This window comes from Taudactylus pleione, unplaced genomic scaffold, assembly GCF_031769625.1.
Source record: "Taudactylus pleione unplaced genomic scaffold, aTauple2 ptg000386l, whole genome shotgun sequence".
NCBI lineage: Eukaryota > Metazoa > Chordata > Amphibia > Anura > Myobatrachidae > Taudactylus > Taudactylus pleione.
The window spans coordinates 14044434-14060762 of NW_028284787.1; the positions used below are offsets into that span (position 1 = coordinate 14044434).

A 16329-nucleotide genomic window follows, 5' to 3' on the forward strand; every position below is an offset into this window, starting at 1 on the left:
AAAACCGGCGCTGGAATCCCAACATGACTGGGGATGCCGACGTCGGAGCCCCGGCAGCCGGCATCCCAATCGTAAGACCGGAGCAAGATAAGTATTAGCCGCAGAGGGGAGAGTCAGGTTCAAGGCTGGATTCAATTAGCAGCAAAATCAGCCGTTTTCGCCGCCGCCGGCGAAATTGGACGATTTTGCCAAAAAAACCTGTAAAAATGGCCGATTTTACTACAAAAAAAAACACGGGAAAAGTTTTCTCCACGTAAGAACAGGAGAAAAAAATGCAAAATCCCTAGTTTTGACTATGAATGTTGGGATTTCTTTCAGAACCCTTTGGACATCCCCCTAATGATAGATGACCCTAATTTTTTTTGAAAGTTGCGAAATTTGACAAAAAAGTCTGGTCAAATTTTTGGATTAAAAAAAAATTGTCAAAAATGGGTTTAACGTATTAGGTCTGGTTTTTTGGGGGACGGTATGGATGTGCCAAGTGCTTCAAAACTTTGTATGTGGCCTTTTTAACAGTTTTTAAAATTGCTCTTTTAAAACACAAAAATATACTTGCACTCATTTTAACGTACCCCCAATTTACATGGAACAGTAATTTCCAGGAAAAAAAATGCTTTCTACAATTTTTTTACATTTTTCCGTATACGCATATTACCACCAACGGACGCAATTTAAGTACCCTAAATACTTTTATTACTGCCGATCGTGCACTTCTAAAATAATTCCAGATGTATGTCAGTAATTTTTTGGGGTACAGATGCAAATTCCTAATTTTTTCGCCCATATTTTTTCACCCCTCCCGTTTTTGCCTTTTTTTTGCCGAAAATCGGCAGTTTTCTATGGTTTTTTTTGCCAAAAATGGCAGATTTCACTGTTAATTGAATCCGGCGCTCTGGTGTAAAGCTTGTACCCCGGAAACGTGAGGTAACTCTCTATGTAATACTCTTCTTGGTCAAATCATACAAACCATGGACTGTAAACTTCAGACTACAACTTTTTTAAATCTTACTTTGTTAATACCAAGTCTTATTTTATTACTGTGTTAGTTCACAATTGCAAAGCACTATAACTATTGAAATAATAATTATTCTGAATAATAATAATAATAATAATAATAATAATAATAATAATAATAATCAATTTAACAGGGTGAGAATTACATCTTGATTACAAAAAGAGATCCAAAAACTGCCATTTACACACCCAAATGAAGAGAAGGTAGCAAACAGAAGATATGCTGTTGGAAAGCTTTATAGGCCTGTTATGCAAAGATGTCACAACCTATTGTACTCATTTTTAGCACTAGCCAGTATATATTGACTTGAGCCACCATGTAAAAGGCGCCAACATATTGTACAGTGCTGTACATAAAAGAGAGTATTACAATCTAATAAATACAAGTGGTAACAAAGTAAAAACTGGAACTATTGCATGTTCATGGAAACAAGCCCTGTGCTAGATCCTGGCTCCAGAAAATTGATGATAACTGATACAGTTCTACATCCTGACTCTGAGCAGTTATGATTACTTGAAATGATAGGCATTCAGGAAATGTGTCAAACATCTGTCTGCTTACAGCAAAGTTTATTCATCCAGCTTATTATGTTATCAAATGTGATCTGTTCTTGTCAGTTGTTACCATGTCTACTACTGTGAAACGTGTGCAAAAGACAAATAAATATTTTACATGAAGGGCTTCTAGTACAAAACGTGTATTGTATTTAAAAGAGAGATGAGCGGGTCCAGTTCTCAGAGAACCAAAACCATCCGAACTTGCAGATCCGAGGCGAGATCTGAGTCCGGCACAAGTTTTCCCGTCTGAATTGGATCTCAAAGTGAGACAAAACATCATCATCCCGCTGTGTCGGATTCTAGCGGATTTTGGATTGTATAAAAGTCCCTCCCTCATGGTGATCGGCCCCATTTGCTTGCTTAGTCCTGGGCTGTCAGAGCTGTGCTTCATCCAAGAGGTGGCTGCCGATGTTGATTGACAGCTCGCCCCGTTTTGTAGGTGGGGAGGGGGGGGTGGCTGGACAAACTGAGGCGTTCCTGAAGGAACGCCTGTCATTTGTGGGCGGCCCTACTGACATCACTCATGATGTCTGTAGGGCTTGCGGGAACGAGACCCTACCGTAAGGGTCTCGTCGCAAGCCCAATGGCCGACCATCGCGACCATCATCTGGCCGCCCGCAAAAGCTGTGGGTGGTCACCCACAGCTTAGCGAGCGGCCTGGAGGCCAGGTAAAAAAAAAAAGCGGCCGTCCTGATTCAGAGCGAGCACTCGCTTTTTGCGTGTGCCTCTGAATCAGGCCCTGTGTCCATCCAAAGACAGGGGCTGAAGGGGTGTATTCGTAAAAAATATTGACACTGTTAGTGGAAAGTAAACGCAGTGTATTCGTAAAAAATATTGTCACACTGTAAGTGGAAAACGCAGTGTATTCGTAAAAAATATTGACACTGTTAGTGGAAACGCAGTGTATTCGTAAAAAATATTGTCACAGTGTAAGTGGAAAATGCAGTGTATTCGTAAAAAATATTGACACTTTTAGTGGAAACAGTGTAATCGTAAAAAATATTGTCACACAGTGGAAAACACAGTGTATTCGTAATATATATTGACACTTTTAGTGGAAACACAGTGTAATCGTAAAAAATATTGTCACACTGTTAGTGGAAAATGCAGTGTATTCATAAAAAATATTGTTACACTATTAGTGGAAAACTCAGTGTATTCGTAAAAAATATTGTCACACTGTAAGTGGAAACGCAGTGTGTTAATAAAAAATATTGTCACACTGTAAGTGGAAAACGCAGTGTATTCGTAAAAAATATTGTCACACTGTAAGTGGAAAACACAGTGTATACGTAAACAATATTGTCACACTGCAGGTCATTGATACTGCAGTGTAATATTTAAAATTGGTACAAATTGACGTGTGTGCTGTACCCCACTTCATTTGTGTCTGTTGCGGAGAACGACCAGTTGAGACTGCAGGAACCACATACTAGTGGTGGAGCTGCTGCCAGTGCGACCAGTCATGACGATACTAGTCCATCTACATCAGTGGTCTCCAACCTGTAGCATCGACGCCATGGGTGGAGCCATAAGGAAGCATTTCAGATGATTGCCGCAGCCTCTACAGCAATCACCTGATGTGCTTCCCCGTGGTTCCACCCATGGCGTCTAAGCTACGGCGAAATCACACAGCAGCCCTGCCTATATCTTTTGCTCCTCTACTGCATGTACCTCCGTGGAGCCGGTAATTAACTGTGAAATGTGCCTGTGCTTAAATGTTATTTACAAACTACAACAATATCACTGTAATAACTAAATGCATTTTTATTTTCTATGAAACATCTTTTTTTTTGTTATTTTCATTAAATTACCTTCAATTGTTCGGTTATTAGCCAGGAGTTGGGTATGAGATCCCGGCGGTCGGGATGCCGTTGGTCAGAATCCCGACACCCTGAAGGAAGGAAGGCAAGACTAACCCTGATCCCTACCCTAACCCTCCCTCTCCGGGGCTTTACCCTAACCTCCCCCCTAGTGCCTAAACCTAACCTCCCCCTCCCTGCACTCTAAACCTAACACTCCCTCCTCGGTACCTAAACCTAACCTTCCCCCCCCCTAGTGCCTAAACCTCACCTTCTCCTCGCCGCACTCTAAACCTAACCCTCTCCCTTTGTCCCTAATCCTAACCCTCCCCCTAGTGCCTAACCCTAACCCCGCACCCTAACCCTCCCCCAAACGTCCGATACTTACTTTCGGGTTGCCAGCAGTTGGGATTCTGGTGCTGGGAACCCAACGCTGTCGGTATTTCAGCGCCGGTATTTTGACCGTCGGCATCCCAGACACCGGGATGCTGACTCCAACCCATAAGGGGTATTTAGGTCCGACTCCTGCAGCAGGTAGTTGCTGTTCAACTTCACCATATGACTGCACGTAGTTATTCCTGGTGACAACTGGCTTATGTTCCAGAGGCTATATTACTTTCCTCAGTGTTCCTGGTTCCCTGTGCTTCCCTTGTGACCTCCATGTATCCACCCTGTGTTCACCACGAGTTCTTCCTATGGCTCCCACTTGCACCCCTGTGCATTCTGTTCCTGTATTTCCGTACCAATCATTAGTTACCCTGCGTGTCTCCAGTTACATTCCTGTGTGCAAATCTCATCATCTGCCTGTGCGTCCGGAGCAGCACTTTAGTGTACAAAATACACATACCTGTGTACTAATCTCAAATCATCTGCCAGTGTGTCCAGAGTCGCACCTTAGTGTACAAATACACATTCCTGTGTGCAAATCTCGTCATATGCCTGTGCGTCCGGAGCCGCACCTTAGTGTACAAAATACACATACCTGTGTACTAATCTCAAATCATCTGCCAGTGTGTCCGGAGCTGCACCTTAGTGTACAAAATACACATCTTTGTGTACTTCATCCCTACATTCTATACAAGTCCAGTCTACTCTCCCAGTGCGCCCCCAAGTGGCATCATCATATACTGGGCCTGATTCAGAGCCGGACGCAGAGCCAGGGCATTTTATTTTTTTTTTGGAGCGGCCTCCTGGCCGCTCGCACAGCTATAGCGAGCAGCTATGATCATGGTCGCGATGGTCAAGACCATCGCGACCATCGGGCTTGCAACGAGACCCTTGTGGTAGGGTCTCGTTCATCGCAAGCCCCAGAGAGCTTTCGGCTCTAACAGAGCCGGAAGCTCTCCACTGACATCACTCATGATGTCAGTGGGGCCACCCACAAACGGCAAGCGTTCCCTCGGGAACGCCTCCATTTCGGCAGCAACCCCCCCGGCCCGCCCACCAAACGGGTGCGAGACCCTTAGCAACAGATTGCCTGTCGCTAGCCGGGTCTCGCGCATGCGCATGACGGAGCCGGCTCCGTCGCGCGCATGCACTGTGGGCCACCACCGACGCGGTTGCAAGCGCTCAGCGCTTGCGACCGGGTCTGAATCAGGCCCACTGTGTTTCCGTCCTTTCCATTCCCTTGTGCTACTTCCAGTGTTACGTTTGGCCCTCATTCAGACCCACTCGTGAGCGGCTGTCCGCTCGCAAGTGAGTCGATGGTCCCCACTGCGCATGCGCACGACGGAGGGAGCTCCGTCGTGCGCATGCGCGAGACCCGACGAGCGAAGGACTTGCGATGGTGACTGACAGCACGCCCCCTTTGGTGGGCGTGCCGGGGGGGCGTGCCTGCCAGACGGAGGCGTTCCCAAGGGAACGCCTACCGTCTGAAGCCGGCCCCACTGACATCACTAGTGATGTCAGTGGGAGTGATTTTGGCTCTGATAGAGCCAAATCACTCCTGGCCTTGTGGTTGAAAAACCCAACCGCAGGCTTTTGCTCGCAGTTCCGATGGTCGCGATGGTCAAGACCATCGCGACCATCATTCTGCACGCTCATATATGCTGTGGGTGGTGACCCACAACTATACGAGCGTCCAGGAGGATGCTCCATATTAATGGAGGTGGGCCCTGATTCAGAGCGAGCGCTCTGGTCAGAGCGTCCGGCTCTGAATCAGAGCCTTTGTTAGTTGTTTTCAGTATATTACTCCGGTCTCTCGTCACTCCCTGGTACCTGTCCAGAGTGCAGCGACCTGCTCACTTGGTGCTGCGAAAACCATATACCAATTGGAGGGGTCACTGGAGAAAACCACCAAGTGAGTTAGACTCCGCGCCTCTGGGCAGGTCTCGCCAAACCTGGGTTTGACCGCAATTGGGAGACTTAGTCTATCACTCCCGTCATTTCCCTGCAAGTATCCAAAACCCCTTGGTTTCTAACCTCAGGTAGTCACAGTACCCGGTTGTTACAGTTTGAACAGGCCACAACATGCAAGCCGCTGGGTTTTTGGATCTATCCAATCTTCATGAATTAGGTTCCCGTGTAGAAACTCATGAGACCACTCTACAATTCATGAGTCAACAATTGCAAACATTTTCTGGCCAAATAAAAAAATGTTCTTCTGCTCTCACTTCACTATCTCCAAGTGCCTTACAAGGCCCATCTGGAAAACCACCTGTGTCTGTTTCATCAGAATCTCGAGTTGCTTCTACGTTCATGGCAAAAAAATCTTAAAACTTCTCGTCCCCCTTCCCAGTGTCCTCCGATCTTCCAGCTGTCTAATACCAGTGACATCAGACACTTTACGACTTTTTCCCAGCTACTGGAGCAACTGCAACATCTTCTCCCCGAAATTTTTCAAAGTATTTCTAGCGTTTCTGGTGCAATGGCTGGGTTGGTTACCATTCCATCCAGTCAAGTTGGAGAGAGGCATCGCAGTTTCCCACGTCCTACACTTACCGAGGGTGAATGCCAGCGACGCTGAGAATTATACCTTTGCCTCTATTGTGGTCATGAAGATCATTTTATTAAAGAGTGTGTTCTTTGTCCATGCCAATACTGTTATACCTTTGCCTCTATTGTGGTCATGAAGATCATTTTATTAAAGAGTTTGTTCTTTGTCCATGCCAATACTGTTGGTTCTAGCCATCCACCATCGGAGGTATCTGTATCCCTCAGTCCAGACAAGGAAGGGAGGTCCATCCAAGATGAGAAAATCCAAATTTTCAATTGGGGTCCAACTACTAGATATTGCCATTCATGTTTTGGAAATTTGGGGAGAATGGCCTTCTCTATAAAGCTCACTAGGACACAAGTTTCTGGTGGGTCTGGCCTCATACCAAATAAAGCCTGTACTAAGAACTATTGTAATCCAATAGGTTCTGGAGGGGAAACTATGTCATTATCCACTGAGGAGGAGTCTGAGGTCAACATGCCAGAAGTGGGTTTATTATCAACTTTAGAGGAACAGCTTGCCTCATCAAGAATCTGTGCTTTACCTGAGTCTACTATACCAGTAAAAGTACACTGTACTGAAGTTTCCAAAGGAACTTTTGATACTTCCGGTATAGTTCGAGAAAGGTTTTCTGAACAATTGTTTCCTACCACTAATATTTTGAGTTTTCCAACCCAGTAAGGGGTTTCTGTTTTGAGTTTCATACCCCAGGATGGGTTTTTGAGTCTCTGGTCTTGCATCCCAAGAGGGAGTTTAATGTTCTATACCCCAAGAGGAAATGTCAAGTCAACCTCCACAGGAAGGGGTTTCATGTCCCATACCTAAGCAGGGGGTTTCAAGTCCTACGCCCCAGAAGGGGGCCTTCATTTCACTTTTTAAGCCCCAGGAGGAGGCCTTTGTTTTGAGTTCCATGCCCCAGGAGGGGGGCATGGAAAAGAGGGTTTTGAGCTTCAATCCCCAGGAGGGGTCTTCTGGTGTTATACCCCAGGAGGGGTTTTCGAGTATTATACCCCAGGAGGGGTTTTCAAGTTTCGTTCCCCAAGAGGAGTTTTTGGGTCTCTCTCACCCCAGGAGTGAGTCTCTGATCTTGCATCCCAAGAGGGGGCTTAATTTTCAATACCCCGGGAGGAAATGTCAAATCAACTTCCCCAGGAAGAGGTTTTAAGTCCCATACCCCAGCAAGGGTTTGCAATTACTGTACCCCAGGGGGGACTCTCAAGTCTCACATTCCAGGAAAGGAGTTCAAGTTTCATATACCAAGAGGGGGTTTTAAGTCCCATTCCCCAGGAGGGGTCTTCTGGTGTTATACCCCAGGAGGGGTCTTCTGGTGTTATAGCCCAGGAGAGGTTTTCAAATTTCATACCCCAAGAGGGGGTTTTGAGTCTCTCACCCCAGGAGAGAGTCTCTGATCTTGCATCCCAAGAAGCAGTTTCATGTTCTGTACCCCGGGAAGAAATGTCAAGTCAACTTCCCCAGGAAGGGGTTTTTAGTCCCATAGCCCAGTAGGGGATTTTAAGTGATATACCCCAGCAGGGGTTTATAAGTGCTGCACCCCAGGTGGGTAATAAAATGAATTATCTAATTGTGGGATATGATAGTGGAGAGTCCAAAAGGAAGAAAGCAAAGGGCTTCGGGATTTAAATTATAGATGAAGATAGTCTTCGTGTGTAAATAAATACCAGCTCCAATTCTTCTGAGTTTCAATCAAGTTCTTCTGTCAATTTAAGTGAGGAGCTTCCATCAAGTTTAGTTATATCACCCAAACCTCAGTCTAAGGAATTGATATTACCTCCAAGGGATATTCTGCAACTCAGGAATCATTTAATACATTGATGCCCATAGTCTTTGATGTAGAGGTGCCCCAAAATACTGCATTGCTGAAGCACTTTGACACACTAATAAGAACTGATCCGTCTTGCGGTATCACGCCCACCAATCTGGTTCAATTTCTCATTAGGAACATTAGATGGAGAGCTTTAGATTGGGCTAACCCACTTATTGAGTCCAAGGATCCAATTCTACTAGATTTGGGGGCTTTCAGTACAGCTCTAATTAAGGAATTTACTCCTGTGGATTTGTCTTTGATTTTTTTTTCTGATAATGGGTTTAGTTTGACCTCATCACCGGCTGATATTAAACTCAGATGTACCACCTTACTCCCTTGTCAAGAAAACACGATACAGGAGCCATCTGTATTGAAGAAGAAAACTTCATTCCCTACTAGATATCAGCTCAAGCTTCGTAAAGCTACAAAGTCTTCATAGTGAGTTAGAAATAATTGTTTCAAGTTTGTGGAAATGTAATCAAGATTTTTTCTGAGTCAAATTTTTTTGGATGTTTTAGTAGAAATCTTTTGAAAATTATGAAGTTTGCTCCTTGTGAAGTTTCTTCAAGTTTTTAGGGAAGCCTTTTTATATTCCTGGAATTTTTTCTGTAGAAATCCTTGTGCATGTTTTGGTGTTCGGAGTCCACCCTGAAAGGTGGCGTACTGTCAGGATATGGCCTGGGATCGGCCTTTACTCACTGCTGGACTGGTGTCTTTAGGTTCCAAGGCATTCAGATGTCAGTGGCAGTGGTGGGTTATGGCTGAGGATTCTCCCCGGGGTCCGGTAGGACATTCATGAGTGCGTCCTGGCTCCTGTGTTAGCAGGTATGGGCACAGCCATGTTGGTTTATCTTACCTGACCAGTCTCCTCCAATGGCAGTCCTGCTTGTGTCCCAGCAGATCTCAGGATCCAATGACCAGCTGCCAGGGGTATTTAGGTCCGACTCCTGCAGCAGGAAGTTGCTGTTCAACTTCACCATATGACTGCACGTAGTTATTCCTGGTGACAACCGGCTTATGTTCCAGAGGCTATATTACTTTCCGCTGTGTTCCTGGTTCCCTGTGCTTCCCTTGTGACTTCCATGTATCCACCCGGTGTTCACCACGAGTTCTTCCTGTGGATCTCACTTGCACCGCTGTGCATTCCGTTCCTGTGTTTCCAAACCAATAATAAATTACCCTGCGTGCCTCCAGTTACAAACCTGTGTACAATCTCCAGTTACTTTACTAGTGTATCCGGAGACGCACATTAGTGTACAAAATACACATACCTATGTACTAATCTCAAGTCATCTGCAAGTGTGTCCGGAGTCACTCCTTAGTGTACAAAATACACATCCTTGTGTACTTCATCCCTACATTCTGTACATTCCAGTCTACTCTCCCAGTGCGCCCCCAAGTGTCATCATCATATATTGTGTTTCCATCCTTTCCATTCCCTTGTGCTACTTCCAGTGTTCCCTGGGTTAGTAGTTTTCAGTATATTACTCTGGTCTCTCATCACTCCCAGGTACCTGTCCAGAGTGCCGCAACCTGCTCACTTGGTGCGGCGAAAACCAAATCCCAATTGGAGGGGTCACTGGAGAAAACCATCATGGTAGTCACAGTACCCGGTTGTGACAGCTTAAGGTAAGACATCTAAAATCAAGCAATGTATTACAGTGTTAAAGAAAAAAAATGTAAAAGCTAAGTTAGCTACAGAGAAAGAAAAAATTGGCAATATGTCATTTACTACATGAAGTGGCAAGGAAAGGATAAGGCCTTGGCCTTTATTTATGACTGGTGGTTCTGCATCTTATGATGATGTAAGCCCTTCTCCCTGTAGAAGTGTCAAAAAATTTTAAATCGCTAAGGCACATGAACCAGCTGTGTGCTCTGAAAAGTCACATATCCCCGAGGAGAGTCCAGGTATATACGCAGTTGCCATGTGTGAGCCTGACCTTTCTAATACTGTACTTGAAGACGATCCTCCTTCCACCATTTGTGTGCCCTCTGCAAATGTGGGGATGAGCAGCACAAGTCAACATGCTGACGTAGAAATTGAGGATGCTTCTGTGGAATTGCACCAGGAGGATGAGGAGGATATTTCTGTACTTGGCGATAACAAGGATGATGAGGATGTTGATGATGATCTTGATGCCGAGGATGTTTGTGTAAAAACAGTAAATCAGGCAACAGTTGTTGCCCATGGTGGGAAAAAGCCCATTGTTGTCATGCCTGGGCAAAGGCCCAAAAATTACACTTCTCACGCCTGTTGCTGCTGCTGCTGTGAGTGGATCTTCATCCCAGAAGGGGACCGGAAAAACTCCTTATAGTTTAACCAAACAATTGACTGTCAAACAATCCTTTGCAAGTATGACAGCAGACACCCAGTTGCACAGCGGAGTACTGACGCCATAACAGCTATGCTGGTAATAGATGTGCGTTCAGTATCCGCCATTTATGCAGTGGGTTTTAGTCAGTTAATTGAGGTCATGTGTACCTGCTACCATGTCCCTTCTAGATTCCACTTCTCTAGAATAGCAATTCCCAATCTGTACAAGGACATTAAAAAAAAAAGATTAATGTCCTCCGAAATGCCCAAATGCTGTTGTTCCCACTGTCCACTTAAACACAGATATATGGACAAGTGGGACAGGGCAAACTAAAGATTACATGACTGTGACATCCCACTGGATAGGTGTATTGGCTCTAACAGTGCAAACAGCAGCAGCATCTAACAAATTCCAGCTCATTCACAGGCAGGCTACTCTGTGTATCACCGGTTTCACTAAGAGGCATACCGCTGAGAACCTCTTAAAAAAACTCAGAGAAATCATTGTAAAATGACTTACCCCACTTGGACATTCCTCGAAATTTGTGATTTCTGACAATGCCACCAATATTGTGTAAGCATTACATGTGGATGAATTCCAACACATCCCATGTTTTGCTCACACAATTAATTTCGTGGTGCAACATTTTAAGAAAAATGACAGGGGCGTGCAGGAGATGCTCTCGATGGACCGAAAGATTTTTGGACATATTCAACATTCAGCAACTGCGTGTCAAAGATTGCAGCACCAGCAAGTACTGTTGAATTTGCCCTGCCATCAGCTGAAGAAAGAGGTAGTAACTAGTTGGAATTCTACCCTCTATATGCTTCAGCGGATGGAGGAGCAGCAAAAGGCCATCCAAGGCTACATTACAGCCTATGACATAGGGAAAGGAGCGGGAATGCACTTTTGTCAAGCGCAGTGGAGAATAATTTCCGTGTTGTGCAAGGTTCTCGAACCCTTTGAACGTGCCACATGTGAAATTAGTTCAGACACAGCCAGCTTGAGTCAGGTCATTCCCCTAATCAGACTTTTGCAAAAGCAGCTGGAGAAACTGAAGGAGGAGCTGAAACAAAGTGATTCTGCTAAGTATGTCGGACTTGTAGATTAAGCCCTGCATTCGCTTTGTCAGGATCCAAGGGTTGTCAATCTCTTGAAATCAGATCACTATATTTTGGCGACCATACTTGATCCTAGGTCATACCTTGTGTCTTTCTTTCCGGTGGACATAAATCTGAAAAGATGCAAAGAGCTGTTGGTGAAAAAATTGTCAGCTTAAGCGGCACGTGACACGGTAGCATCTCCTCCTTCAGTTTCTGCGGCTGACAGGAAAAACTAAATTTTCCTGAGACTCACTGCTGGTGGTGATGCAGATCAGTCAGCAAAACCTAATGACATCTGGTTGGGTCTGAAAGAACTGCCTACAATGAGTGACATGTCTATCGTGACTTTGCCTGAGACGGTCACCATTCAGAGAATGGTGGATGATTATTTTAGGGATAGCATCCAAATAGGCATGTCAGACAGTCCGTTTCACTACTGGCAGAAAAAAAGGCAATTTGGAGTCCCATACACAAACTGGCTTTGCTTTACTTAAGTTGCCCACCCTCCAGTGTGTACTCTGAAAGAGTTTTCAGCGCAGCCAGGAACCTTGTCAGTGAACGTCATAGGAGGTTACTTCCCCAAAATGTGGAAAATTGATGTTCATCAAAATGAATTACAAATTCTACGAGGAAGACCTTTACCAGCAATTAAGTCAAAACAATACAGAAACGTCTGTAATGGTGGATTCCAGCAGTGACAAATTAATATTGTGTGAAGAGGATTTACACACTGATGGGGATGACGATGATGACATCTGATCTTACCTATGTTGTAAAGCCAGTTTGTGTATGGGATCATTGCCACCAATGTCCACTGCGCATTGGCAGCTTGTTTTGTGGGGGTCCAAACAAACCAATAATTTCAGCCACAAGAGGCAGACCCTGTCGCTGAAGTGATTGGTTTGTTAAACTGTGAATGTCCTTTTTCATATATACAACATAAGGATGGGTGGGAGGACCCAAGGACAATTCTATCTTCCACCTCTTTTCTTTGCATTATGTGCTGTTTGGGGCATTGCTGTCTGACATTTTTAATTTTATGGTTTATGAATGTCCAGAAATTGTAATGACCACAGACAGCAGCTCCTGCATGCCCCTTTCATTTTATTAAAGAAAATTCTGAACCACCAAGTTGATGGGGTGGGAAAATATGAGCAGCAGCACAGAGCATCTTCCTGCCAGGATGTGTGCAATAAAGTGCAAATACGTTTAATACAAAAAAGAGTTGTGTATATTGGTCACATACAAATATATTTACATGGTACATACAGTGCGTAAAGCAGGCTGAGGTAACCTGAAGCACGCCACCTGTTGTTGACAAATAACTTTCAGTAGGCCCAGCAAACATCACAGATGCTGAGAGTTGTAGTTCAGCCAGAGAACTAAAGGCTGCTTTCCTCTGATGTTAACAGCAAGTCTTGGTCCAATTATCCCTAACAACCTCCCTGAGTACAAACTAGTAAACGTCTGTTTACAGTATGTTCTAGCAACACCTCCACAAGCAAGGCCACCTCATTTTTTTTATTAGATCATAGGGGGTCATTCAGACCCACTCGCGAGCGGCAGTACGCTCGCAAGTGGGTTGATGTTCCCCACTGCGCATGCGCACGACGGAGGGAGCTCCGTCGTGCGCATGTGCGAGACCCGGTGAGCTTTCCATCGCTCGGGGTCTCGCAATAAAGGGGGCGTGCTGTCGATGTTGATTGACAGCACGCCCCCCTTTGGTGGGCGTGCCGGGGGCGTTCCTGCCAGACGGAGGCATTCCCATGGGAACGCCTACCGTCTCAAGCCGGCCCCACTGACATCACTGATAGAGCCAAAATCACTCCTGGCCTTGCGGCTGGGAAACCCGACTGCAGGGTTTCCCTCGCAAGTCTTGACCATCGCGACCATCTTTTTGGACGCTCGTATATGCTGTGGGTGGTGACCCACAGCTATACGAGCGTCCAGGAGGACGCTCCATTTTAATGGAGGAGGGCCCTGATTCAGAGCGAGCGCTCTGGTCAGAGCGTCCGGCTCTGAATCAGGGCCATGATGTATAAAAAATTAAAAAACCTCCTCTAGATCAAAGATGTCTTTTAGGAACTGAAGAACTTGATCCTAGACTGATCTTCCCTCATAATTTTTTTTAAGAATCAAAATATTAAATTAAATAAATTAAACATTAATCAATCCTTCCATCCTTTCCCTGTTTTCAGTCCATAAACATTACAACTCCGTCGGGCCCCTGACCTAGTTAAGGAAAACATTCTTGGTTTTTAAAATTCCTAGGGGTTGTACAGTTTATTAAACTGCCATCCTGTCTACCACCGCAATGCCACTCTGTGTCATGTTCGAAGCTGAACTGCCACATGTTAGTGCCGCCCACTGCTGTCACTTAACTTAGTCAGCCAGCTAGCTGGATGCAACCTTTTGGCCCTTAACTAGATGAAAAAAAATCAATATTGGGAGCTGTGAGGTGGTCAAAATTGACTGGAAATGAGTGGAAATAAATGTTATTGAGGTTAATAATACTGTAGGAACAAAAACAGGCCCAAAATATGTGATTTTAGCTGTTTTTCTGATTTTTTTTAGAAAAAATACAGATCCAAAACCAAAAAGCAAAAAACACGCAAGGGCGGTTTTGGCAAAACCAATCCAGACCCAAAACAAGAAAAGATACAGATCTAAAACCAAAACACGGGGTCAGCGCAGATCTCTAATTAAAAATTATTTGTTCTGTACAAAATTTAGGCCCTCATTCAGACCCACTCGCGAGCGGCTGTCCGCTTGCAAGTGGGTCGATGGTCCGCACTGCGCAGGCACACGACGGAGGGAGCTCCGTCGTGCGCATGCGCGAGACCCTAAGAGCGAAGGACTTTCCTTCGCTCGGAGTGTCTCATCAAAGGTGGCGTGCTGTCGATGTTGACTGACAGCACGCCCCCTTTGGTGGGCGTGCCGGGGGCGTGCCTGCCAGACGGAGGCGTTCCCAAGGGAATGCCTACCGTCTGAAGCCGGCCCCACTGACATCACTAGTGATGTCAGTGGGAGTGATTTTGACTCTGATAGAGCCAAAATCACTCCTGGCCTTGCGGTTGAAAAACTCAACCGCAGGCTTCTGCTCGCAGTTTCGATGGTCGCGATGGTCAAGACCATCGCGACCATCATCCTGCACGCTCGTATATGCTGTGGGTGGTGACCCACAGCTATACGAGCGTCCAGGAGGACGGTCCATATTAATGGAGGTGGGCCCTGATTCAGAGCGAACGCTCTGGTCAGAGCGTCCGGCTCTGAATCAGGGCCTTAGTGTGGTATTATATAGAAATACATTTATCCAAATATGCAATATTGTATGACAATTCATTCAGTAAATTTTCTTAACTAGGCAAAATATACTGTTTACGATGGCTGGTGTATCTGCAAGCAAAATGCTATGTTACACTGTCAGCGGCTAACTTAGCGTTTTGTATGCCGATACACCCGCAGTTGCACACAGAATATAGGCATGCCACATATTATTTTAATCAGCAGAAGCTACTTGTGCAGTCTATTTGCATCGCTGTGCGAATAAGACGCATATGAAGGGAAAAAATCACACAAAAAGACACTCTGTGCTACTGAATCATGCCAAGGCATGGTGTGACTAGAAGGGCTGTTTAACGCTCAAGGAGGCTAGATGTATATGGACACACCTGTAGGATTTTTGATTGTTCATTAGATATTCTTCCTGGTGCTCAAATTCTGTTTGGTCTTGAGCAGAACCTGAGTTGCAGACTTTAAAGGAGTATATTCATGACAATTTAGCAAGAGGCTTTATTTGTCCATTTACTGTACAGCTGGAGCTCCAATCTTCTTTGTGAGCAAAAAAAGATTGTGGTTTAAGCCCATGTGTTGAGTACAGTGCACTAAGGGTTCGATTCAGACCAAGACGCTAAGCTGCGCTCTCTCACTGCCAAAAGGGGCCAGGCATGCAAATTCTGCGATCGCACTGTCTGGTGTATGGATACCCTCTATGTCTTAGAGACCAACAGCAGAGTGAGCATACGCCGGTATAAAGATGCCCACTTTTCTTTCTTAGCACATGTCATTACCAGGAAGTGTATGATTAATCAGAACAATCGAGAGCCATCGGAGCTGCACGCAGCGCTTGAGGTATACCCTACTCCACCACAAGCACTGCGATCATTGCAGGCTGAAATACAACCAAGTGACGTGTACACACTTCCATGCTAATTATGCACACCCATAAAACTCTGTTTTGATGCCCAGACATGCCAACGTTCGTAGCACCACTCCCCCGCTCACAAGCACCTTCCCCTGTTACCACCCACAAACGGCACTGTCACTCAAAGTAGCGCTCAGTCTTTGTGTTAAGAGCGCAGGATTTCCGATTGCAATGACTGGTTCGCATACGCGCACTGTGATGCTTACGCATGCGCAGACGGGCGACAATCGCCCATAGCGTGCATCCACAGCTTAGTGTCCGGGTCTGAATCGGGCCCTAAATGCCATCACAATAAGGAATAGATTACATGTTACCACTTATTTCTGAATTGTTTGAAAGGGGCTAAAATAGTCACAAAACTTGATCTGAGAGGCGCATACAATTTAATTTGTATATTTGGGCATTGGGGTTGACGAATGGAAAAAACATTTTGAAACCAGATATGGACACTTTGTATACCTTATGATACCCTTTGAGTTGGTCAATGCAACCACAACTTTTTATCACCTACTGTAATTAAGAAATACAAAGACAGTGGTGGTACCTGTACCGCTAGTGATCCCTTTATAATAT

At 45.2% G+C, this 16329-nt stretch overlaps 1 protein-coding gene across 7 annotated transcripts in view; it reads right to left on the minus strand.

The window, feature by feature from the left end:
* Positions 1-16329, minus strand: part of CTNND2 (catenin delta 2) — a 708944-nt gene that overhangs the window by 225601 nt on the left and 467014 nt on the right. The gene's annotated exons all lie outside the window — the stretch shown is intronic.